Genomic DNA, 11611 nt, shown 5'->3' on the forward strand with positions numbered 1-11611 from the left:
TAGTTTCCACTGAGCTGTCCGTAGCAATACCCAAGTCATGTTTACTACTTTATCATCTTGAAAGTATATTCTGTGGCAAACCATTGCCATCTGGTGAACAAAACAATGTTACCGTAAAACAAACAGCCCCTTTTCCTTAAAATAGCACATTACTTCAAGTCTTAAGTTTCCCCACTATCATGATTGTCAATATAGTCAACCCTTAAAGTTATCAGCTAGCATAAAAGAAAAGGTGCAGAGAGGGTTAAACACTGCACACAATATAAACAATTTGGATCAGAGTCCTTATGTATGTTCCTGTTGTTGTAGTTTTGACGTGATCAAAGAGATTGTCATAGGACCTAATTCCAAGTGTTTTAAAGTCAATGGAAAGATGCCCCTAGGGCTTTGGATCAGGTCTATGATGCATTATACTTGACATCTGTAAAATTCTGTGGTCTGTAATTTGAAAGCGTCTCACCAAGAACTAAATTTAAACATATGCCCAGACATTTAGTTCAATTCAGAGAGCTTGCTTTACCACAGAAACCACTGTTGTCTTGGAACCTAGAAATATTATCCCTGTTGAAAACAGCCAACTTATGCTTTGCAAAAAGAATTTGTGAACTATGGAATCTGTGAGCATATCCCAGTAGAGGGAAAACCCATGGAAAGTTACATGGAATCTTTTGGGAGTAAAATCTGCCAAACATAACACCAATGGCTACTTACTGTCACAGCTAGAAAACAAAATACAAAAACACTGAGTTTTAAGTGTTGGTTTTATGTTCAGTGAGTCAGGATCTTATGCCCCCTCTTCTAAGGAATTTTAAGTTTTCAGAAAGTTACCTTGGCAAGATTTTAAGGCCTTCATATTAACAATAGCTCCTAGTACAATCTACAGTTCACATTAAGTTGCTTTCAAGGTGCCATATTGAAAGTTGGTGGCTGTTTTGAGCAGTACAGGCATGATACCTCTATTTGCTGTCAACTGCACATTCACCATAATTCCCATTTATATTCAGACTCATGATGATTTTTATGCCTATCCTCCCATTCTAAAAGTGGTGCTGACATAGAAGAGACAGATACATTTTTTAGAAGTGGTTAAGGATGATGATGTGGAAGCAGGCCAGCAAAACTGACAAGAAAAATGCTCAGTTAATTTACAGCAGCATTTAAAATGTCATACTGAACGGGACTCAAAATAGGGGAGAGGCAAAGTCTACACTGTAGAATCTCCCTCAATTTTGAGCCCTTTAACTGGTTGGTTTTAACTGGTTGGTTTTGTGGGCTTCGGACATCTTACTTTTCAGCTCAGAAGTAACCCTTTCCTACAAGGAAATCAGATAAAATTTGGCTCCGGAGACAGATGATGACCGGTCTGGTGAGCATCTCTCTTGAATTTACTGTTTGAAAGTGATCAGAAATGATTAGTGGTAGCAATGCAATAATAGAAAGCTATAAACCTGAGACTCGGCTACAGCCTCTCTTATAAAAAAAACCCCCATAGGTTATAGGAGTTCGTAACTTTTTAGAGACTAGGAGTCTTTGGCCTCCCCCCCACCCCCTTAAAATGCTGTAAATTTGCCTAGTGCCTGTTTTGGAACCATTTGAACTACTGTCCCTCAAGCCAGTTTCCTACAGGCAGTACAATATTACTGAGATTAAACAGTATCAGGTCCATAGAGCTACAAAACAAATAGTATTTCCCATCTCAGGTCCACCCAAATCTAGCCTTCAGCTCAAAGGAAAACACACACCCAGCTACCATAAAACTGCATTGGCCCAGGATGGGAAGGGGCACAGCTAAGACTGGCTGCCGTGCACATGATCCCAGGAGGCGGGAAGGCACATACTGTGCTTACCTAGTTGGAAAATTCCTGGGAAATTCACACGGAACTATCACAAAGCAAAAGCTTCCTGTCTGATGCTTCAGCTTTAGGGAAGTTTTGAGTTTAAAATGCAAGTGTTCTCACATACCACGTCTGGAAAAGCATCAATCTTCAATTTGCTATAAAGGAGGGGGCAACTTTTCCATTGGTTCTACATAAATTGTAACTTCCTTTTAGAAAACTAATAGAACAAGTGAAAAAATGCAGAGATTAGTGTCTGACTAGGAATTTAAAGCCACCTCACAAGCTGAGCATCATTAGACCTTTGGGCAGAGTTTCCTAGGCTGTGAGGGGCCTAGAAGTGGGTGCTGCCCTAGAGGACGCAATGTTCTGTAGGGGTGAGTATAACGGGAACACAAAGACCAAAAAATAGTAAATAAAAAAGGCAGGAAAGCACTGAGCTGCTGACCTTGTTCTACTTGAGGCAGAACTTCTCAGGGGCAAGCAAGAGCAGGCTTGGTCCCTGGAATTTATTCAGGAAGGCCGAGCCCATTCAGTACGGATAGGGGCAGATGCTATCAGTCACGAAAAAAGGGAGGGATTTTTCAAGTGTTATCTAGGAAGAGGAGACAAGACTTAGTGACAACCAGTATGCGGAGGAAAGACTGAAAGCCCAGGCTATGAGCCTGAGGGACAGAGACGATGGTGGCTTTGCTAATTGTAAAGCAGAATGGGGCTAGGGCACAGGATTTGGTAGGAAAGACAGAGGTTTGTTTTGGCCACAAAGAGCTTGAGATGATGGTGAGTTTCCCAGATGAACTGCTTGAGAGAGATGCAATACTGAAGCACGGAGCCAGGGTCCGAGTGAAATAGAATTTACGAAAGGAGTTAGTCTGGGAGGGCAGTTGAATTCATGCAAGTGACATCACCTATAAATAAGGTGTCCAGGGAGAAAGGCAGGAGTCCAAGAATAGAGACCTGAAGAGAGTGCAGTTAGAGTGGGGAAGTGGAGACCTGCTAAGAGGGATTGACAGAATGGCTAATGGGATAAGAAGAGAACCAGGAGAGGACAGAGTTAGGGAGGCTAAGGGAAGACAATGTCAAGGAAGGAGGATCAAGGATATCACTGGAAAGCACTGGAATGGTCAAAGAGAATAAGAATGGAGTATAGGCCTTCAGACAGTCAAGACGTTTATTTGGAGACACCGGTGAGCATTTTCTATGGAGTAGAAAGGGCAGAGGCTGGACTGGAGTGGTCCAACAGATTCATACATTTTAAAGTCAGAAGAGACCATTACGGTCATCTAGTCTGATGTCTTGCATAACGTCATAGAATTTTACCCCGTGATTCCTGCATCAATCCCATAACTTCTGGTTGAGCTAAAACACAATTTAGAAAAACAACCAATCGTGATGTGAAAACTTCAACTGATGGGGATTCCCCCACATCCCCAGGTAATTTGCTGCAATTCCTCTAACTGGTAAAATAGAGAGTTTAAGGCAAGGAAGCTGATACGGGAGCACAGACAGCTCATTCAGTGAGTATGGTAGTGAAGGGGCAGAGGGAGTTAGGGTGGGAGTTGGAAAGACAAGGGGGCGGAGGGGGGTCCAAGGGTGGGTTTGACAGTTTAATGGCACGTCTGTATGCAAGAAAGGAGACAGAGGAGAGGGACAAGAATATGGTGGGGGAAAGGAGTGGGGGCAAGGAAATTTCACAGGAAGGGATAGGGTTGAGGGGCCAGAAAGAGCATGTAGGTGAGAATTTTCAAGGCCAGTGACGGGGTAGAAAGGAAGAGATGTTGGGATGGGACTCTTCTTGTTTTGTGTTTGTACAGCACCTACCACAATGGTGCCCTGGTCCAGGACTGGAGCTGGGAAATGCTACGATAAGAAAAAAAACAGATCATGTCACATACCTAAAAGCTGGCAAGCTCCACTGTTACAGCTCATGCCTATTTATATTCTCCGCTGATCTGGTAATATTTCTGATCATCAATCAGGCAATTCTGAGACCAGAAAAAACAATCACTGAAGATTGTTATTCCCTTTTTATCCATTTTGTGTTGCAGAGGCTGGGATTACAAAATCCTAACAATTGGATTAGGTTTGGTGGGAGATGATGCTAATTCTTGAAAACCGAAAAATACAGAGGCTCTCTCTTCACCAGGAAAAAAGGCAGGAAAGATAAGATAGTTTAAAACTAGTCCCCATCATTCTGTCCTCCCTCTGCTACCTCCTGCAGGACCTGGATAAAATTTCCCTCTGAGGTCAAGGAATTGAACTAAAGCCTCATTTATGCTGGGCGGGTTTAGTAACCGTACACATCATCTACACTAGGGGTTTACACTAACTGGCTTAGCAGCACAGACTAAGCACAGGAGCTGAAATCAGGATCCTAAATTCACCTTCCTGTAGTCAATTGCCGCTTTAAAGCACACTGTCCCAGTAATGCTCAGCTACAGTGAAGAAGCAGCTGGATTACTCTGAAGTCATCCCAGTTACAGGAAGCTGAGCTGGCAGCTGCAATAAGGCTCCTCGTTGGGTCTGGTGGAGAACTAAAGGGGATGTTTATAGCCTTGAGCTGAAGTTGCATAGGTAGCCAGTTACTTGAAGGAGTCCAGCAGCCCGCATGAGTTCGCAAGTCTAATTAAAGCCCAACTCATGAAAACTACAAACTGGCTTCTCTTCACTTGAATTTTACCTCAAGTTAACACACATTGGTACATAGCAAGAACATTAACATTTAAGAATAAGCGTAAGAAAAATATGGAAGTGATTAGGAACAGTAATTTTAAAATGTCCAATATCTAGGTTGTGAAAATTTCACATTGTGCATACTGATAACCTTCACTGTGGCCTGTTTTTATGCTTTAATGTCATATTTGTTTGATTAATGTGTTTAGTTAGTAACTATGAAAAGGTGTAGGTCAGTAAGTTTAGAGAAACTGAATAAAGTAAGTTTGGTGTGTTAACTTTAGGTATTAAACAGTGCAGAACTTGGGCCTTTATGTTCTTGCTCACTCCCTGTCTAAATGCTTGTTACCTAGCAACTTTTAGTTTAATAACTTCTGTGTCTGGAAATACACATTGTGTACGATATTTGTGAGTAATGCAGCCTTCCTGAGCTCATGGCAATAAAAGCTTTATAGCACTCCACCCTATCATGGATTTTGTTTCTGCCATATTTTCTGATGTATTCATTTTTGGCCTTTTAGTCTCTCTTTCTTCCCCATTTGAAATACATTAGGTACTGTGGAAACAATTTCATGGTTATGGGCAGAATTTCGTGACAGGCACAAATGCATTATAAAGGCAATTTACATAATAGTTTGCAAAATACAGCTTTGGGCGGCCCCACGGGTCGGTTCAACTGGCCAGCGCGGTCGGTCCCGGAAGAAACAAAGCCGTCATTTCTGCCCCGGGGCCCTGCACCCCTTTAGGGATGGCCCTGCTTATCCCCCACCTTTACTCACCATCTCATTTAAAACTGGAGTGGTTTTCCACTCCATTGGTTTTGGGTATCTTCCAGAGAAGGTTTTGTCTTAATTGTCAATATCACAGCATTTTCCTTTTGCACATTCTGGTTCTAAATTCATTCATTCAGTTTCACACACGTATGTATTTTTTTAAAGTGCAGATTAACATCTTGGTCATATGCTTGAGAAGAATAAATCAACAGGAACTGAGCATCAAGACATGCATATACAAAGGAAGAACTTTAGTGCTGATGTTTGGAAATAAAATTGGACAATTGTTTGGTATCAAATATTGTCAGAGGAGATGAGAACTAAGCTCTTAAGTCATGTCCCTCTTACCACCTTATTCCCATCCCCCTAGGAGCATATACCCTGTGAGATAAGGTGCTGGTAGTCACAATATATAGTAAAACAATGGGATGCAAGAGGAGACAACTAGTTTGCAGCAAACTGGGGTGTGAATCTAGCCAGGCATAGACTGTCTGAATGGACCCTGCTGAATGCACTTTTATATAGCTCCATTTCAAAGAAGACTAGATCAAAACACATTAACGAACAGTTAATGTGAGTCAGCAGCATCCACGACCAACCCATGAGAGGTAGATTCACACCCCAGCTTGCCAGGAACTAATTGTTTGTGTAGACCTACGTTTCTAGCCAGGAGGGGGCACACATTAGCTTTCAAGGAGTGATACAGTAATATACAGAGGTAATTGACCAAATTTAATTGATTTCAGCTAAAGTCAGTTACTAAGACAAACCCAGCCAAAAGAGAGAACTTTGATTGCCGTCAGTGACATGTCCTGTCAATATATTTTACTTTGTTTAAAAGTTAGTTTAGTGCTCGTGAAAGCTGCTAGACTTATGGCACTGAACGCAATCAACAGAACAGGTATTGCATAGAAGCAACTTCCCCCATAATGTCCTGACAAAACATCTTAAGCTAGACTTGGAGGCACCATTTTTAAGGTAGTTCCTGCCCATTTAAACCTCAGCCTCTCTCCTGAGGCTGCCCACTAGTGCAAACGGTGATGCAGAAACTACCTGATCAGCTATCAGATGGTGATAACTTTTTGTCAATACACCTCTACCTCGATATAACGCTGTCCTTGGGAGCCAAAAAAATCTTACTGCGTTATAGGTGAAACCGTGTTATATCGAACTTGCTTTGATCCACCGAGCGCACAGCCCTGCTCCCCTGGAACACCGCTTTACCGCGTTATATCTGAATTCGTGTTCTATCAGGTGGCGTTATATCGAGGTAGCGGTGTACTAACTTAAGTCAGATTTAAACAAATGGACTAGTGGCAAAAAACTATTCTGTATATTTTATGATCTGTGCTGTAAGGCACCTACATTCTTGTATCCTGCCAGTATATTGTACTTCTAAATTATCTATGTATGTACAGCTGTTTCATAGATATTCAAATACTGAACTCCAAACTGGCCTCTACTGGAAGACTTCTAGTTAAACTGGTAAGTATAAATCAAAGAATTATGGTGTAACAGTCCCACTCCTATTTACTTTTGGGGCGCGCCTCAAAAATTGTGTGTCAAAGTAGTCATGAATTCCTACATGAATGTCCTAACTGTACATGCTAAAGTGGCCTAGTCAGTATTTGAGAAGGTTACTCACCCTATGCAGTAACTTAGGTTCTCTGAGATGCATCTCTCAGTGGGTGCTCCACTTCAGTTGTTGATGCGTCCCTGTGCCTTTGAGTGGAGAATTTCAGTAGCAGTGCCCGTCTGGGTCGCAATGTGCGGTCCCCGTTTCACCATGCCTTAGGCGCCTCATCTAGCACACGCATGTGGCCTGATCCCCTCAGTTCTTTCTCTACAGAAGAGTCCGGAAATTGAACTCTGAAGTAGAGGGGAGGAGGGTGGGTAGTGAAGCACCCACAGGGACACACACATCTTGAAGAACCTCAGTTACTGCACAGGGTGAGTAACCTTCTCTTCTTCGAGGGATGTCCCTGTGGGTGCTCCACTTCAGGTGACTGTAGAGCAGTGCCCCATGTTGGATGGAAGGGGCTTCGGAGTTGCATGAATGAGTGAAGATAGCACTATGAGCCATCAGTGCATCCGATCTTGAGCTCTGGTGATTGCACGGTGTTTTGTGAACATATGTTCAGAGACCCAGGTACCAGCTGTACATATGTCTATGAGGCCTGGTCTACACTAGGGTGGGGGGTCGAACTAAGGTACATGACTTCAGCTATGCAAATAGCGTAGCTGAAGTCGAACTACCTTAGTTCGAGTTACTTACCCGTCCAGACGCCGCGGGATCGAAGTCCGCGGCTCCCCCGTCGACTCCGCCACCGCCGTTCGCGGTGGTGGAGTTCCGGAGTCGACGGGAGCGCGTTCGGAGTTCGAACTATCGCGTCTAGATTAGACGCGATAGTTCGAACTCCGAGAAGTCGAACGCTACGCGTCGACCCGGCAGGTAAGTATAGACCTACCCTGAGTGATACATTGTTTAGAAAGGCTACTGAGGTAGCAATGTATCTAGGAGGGTGAGTTCTGATCTCGGATGGAGATTGTAGTTTCTTTCGTTGGTAGCAGAGGTGAATACACCCCGAGATCCATTTTGAGTGCCTGTGTGGAGATGACTGCTCCTTTAGAACTTTTGGTAGCGGAGATGAAAAGTCCTGAGGATTTTCTGAAAGGCTTAGTTCTATCGAAGTAGAATGCTAGTGCGCATCTGATATCCGGGGTACATAGTACTAAGTCCTGTGAGCTCTCATGAGGTTTGGGAAAGAATACGGGAAGATGGATTGGTTGATTTATGTGGACGGATGAAGATATTTTAGGTATAAATCTCAGATGTGGTCTTAGGGTAACCTTGTCCTTGAAAAAGATGGTATAAGGTGGGTGAGCCATGAGAGCCTCTAGCTTACCCACATGGTGGGCCGCTGTAATAGCTACTAAAAATTAGGGCTGTCAAGTGATTAAAAAAATTAATCACAATTAATCACACAGTTAAACAATAATAGAATACCATTTATTTAAATATTTTTGGATATTTTCTACATTTTCAAATATATTGATTTCAATTACAACACAGAATACAAAGTGTACAGTACTCACTTTATATTTATTTTTAATTATAAATATTTGTACTTTAAAAAACCAGAAGAAATAGTATTTTTCAATTCACCTCATACAAGTACTGTAGCGCAATCTCTTTATCATGAAAGTTGAACTTACAAACGTAGAATTATGTACAAAAAAACTGCATTCAAAAAGAAAACAATATAAAACTTCAGAGCCTACAAGTCCACTCAGCCCTACTTCTTGTTCAGCCAATCGCTCAAAATTTCTTGTTTACAATGTCACCTGAAAGTGAGAATAGGTGTTTTCATGGTACACTTGTAGCTGGTGTCACAAGATATTTATGTGCCAGATAGGGTGACCAGACAGCAAATGTGAAAAATCGGGACGGGGGTGGAGGGTAATAGGTGCCTATATAAGAAAAAGACCCCAAAATTGGGACTGTCCCTATAAAATCGGGACATCTGGTTACCCTAGTGTCAGATTCACTGAAGATTAATACGTCCCTTAATGCTTCAACCACCATTCCAGAGAACATGCATCCATGCTGATGACGGTTTCTGCTCAATAGCAATCCAAAGCACTGCCGACTGACATGTTCATTTTTATCATCTGAGTCAGATGCCACCTGCAGAAGGTTGATTTTCTTTTTTGGTGGTTCAGGTTCTGTAGTTTCCGCATCGGAGTGTTGCTCTTTTAAGACTTTTGAAAGCATGCTCCACACACACACAGATTTTGGAAAGCACTTCAGATTCTTAAACCTTGGGTTGAGTGCTGTAGCTATCTTTAGAAATCTCACATAGGTACCTTCTTTGCATTTTGTCAAAATCTGCAGTGAAAAAGTGTTCTTAAAATGAACAACATGTGCTGGGTCATCATTCCACACTGCTATAACATGAAATATATGGCAGAATGTGGGTAAAACAAAGCAGGGGATATACAATTCTCCCCCAAGGAGTTCAGTCACTAAGTAATTAACACTTTTTTTTTTTAACAAGCATCATCAGCATGGAAGCATGTCCTATGGAATGGTGACCAAAGCATGAAGGGGCATATGAATGTTTAACATATCTGGCATGTAAATACCTTGCAAATGCCTATTCTCACTTTCAGGTGACACTGTAAATAAGAAGCTGGCAGCATTATCGCCTGTAAACAAACTTTTTTCTCTTAGTGACTGGCTTAACAAGAAGTAGGACCGAGTGGCTCTAAAGCAGGGTTTCTCAAACAGAGGTCACTGCTTGTGTAGGGAAAGCCCCTGGTGGGCCAGGCCGGTGAACACACTGGCCCTGCCTGCCAGGGGCTTTCCCTACACAAGCGGCAACCCCTGTTTGAGAAACCCTGCTCTAAAGTTTTACATTGTTTTGTTTTTGAGTTCAGTTATGTAACAACAAAAAAATCTACATTTGTAAATTGCACTTTGTAAAAGGTCACACTACAGTACTGTACTTGTATGAGGTGACTTGAAAAATTTCTTTTATCATATTTACAGTGCAAATATTTGTAATAAAAACAATATAAAGTGAGCACTGTACATTTTGTATTCTGTGTTATAACTGAAATCAATATATTTAAAAATGTTGAAAAACATCCAAAAATATTTAATAAATTTCAATTGGTATTCTACTGTTTAACAGTATGATTAAAACTGTGATTAATTCATGATTAATTTTAAAATTGTGATTAATTTTTTTTTTTAGTTTTTACTAAAAATGCTACCTTAATTGATAGATGTATCAGAGAGTATGTCATTAAGGGTTTGAATGGGCCCAATGAGGCAGCGTAATACCAGGTTCAAGTCTCATGGTGGTGTGGGAATGCGTACTTCAGGGTAAACGTTCTGAATGACTGTAAGGAAGTGTTTGGTAATCAGGTGCTTAAACAGTGACATCCCATCAATCTTGTGATGGAAGGTGTTGACAGCCACAAGATTGACCTTGATTGAATTAGTGGATAGTCCCGAGTTTTTTCAGCTCCAACATGTAGTCCGGTATCAATGGTAAAGGTGTGAAAGCTGAAGTGATTTGCTTGGCACCATATATCTGTTCCATTTTTGAAGGTAAGTCCTACTGTTTAGTAGTATGTGTTTAACCTGTTCAAAACAAGCTAGTTGGTTGTGATGGAACCATATAGGAGCCATGATTTCAGGTGAAGTCTCTCCATGTACGGTTGTGAACCTGTCTGTCGTTCTGCGATAGAAGGTCTGGTTGGAGTGGGAGAGCGTGTGGAGCACATAGCACTATCCGCATCAGGTAAGAGTACCAAGTTTGTCTGGGCCACGTTAGGGCTATCAATAGGACTTTGCTTTGTCCATACGTATCTTGTTTATCACCCTCAATAGTAGTGGTATCTGTGGAAATGTGTATAGAAGTGGCACTTCCCATTTGAGGAGGAAGGCATCCCCCAGTAACTAGGGTCCCAGACCTGCTCTTGAGTAGAACTGTGGACACTTGTGGCTCTGTGGTGTTGCAAAGAGGTCGATAGATGAGTGGCCCCATTGTTGAAATATGTTCTGCAGGACCACATCATTTAGTTTCCATTCATGATTGTGAGAAAATTCCTTGCTTCACGTGTCTGCTGCTGGAGGTAAGAGGTTGAGATGTTGATATTGTGCCATATGCACCAATTCCAGAGATTCATGGCTTTGGTGTATAGGGAGTGAGGTCAGGCTTATATAAAATATGCAATGTTGTAGTCATTACTTATATGGTCTCGTTCCTTATCAATGGCAAGACGTGGAGGTACGTGTTGTGAACTGCGTGGAGATCTAATAGATTTATGTATAGCTGTGTTTTGGAGGGAGACCACCTGCCCTGGATTTTATGGTGGTGTAGATGGGCTCCCGGCCTATCAAGAAGCATCAGTTGTAAGTGTCAGAAAGTGGATCCTGAGTGAAAGGAACCTCTGTGCCCACCTTGCTGGGCTGTGTCCACCAGTGTCAAGAGTCTTTGATTTTGGTTGGCATTATGAGGTTTAGGCTGTGTTTGTGTGGCATGTAGATGAGCCAGCCCTGAAGGCAGTGCATGTGGAAATGCACATGTTGTACCACGAATGTGGTTGCAGCCATGTGGCCTAAGAGTTGAAGGCGGGTGCAAGCTGATATGTGTGGACTGTTCATTAACGAAGAGATGAGGTTGGTCATTGTAATAAACCTGGCTTCCAGGGAGTCGAGATGGGCCCTGATGAAGTCCAACTATTGCTCAAAAATCAACTTCATTCAAAATTGTTCGTTTATCTGTAACCCCAGACTCTGGAAAAGGACAACTGTCC

The sequence above is a fragment of the Mauremys mutica genome, chromosome 7 (genome assembly GCF_020497125.1).
Source record: "Mauremys mutica isolate MM-2020 ecotype Southern chromosome 7, ASM2049712v1, whole genome shotgun sequence".
Classification (NCBI taxonomy): domain Eukaryota; kingdom Metazoa; phylum Chordata; order Testudines; family Geoemydidae; genus Mauremys; species Mauremys mutica.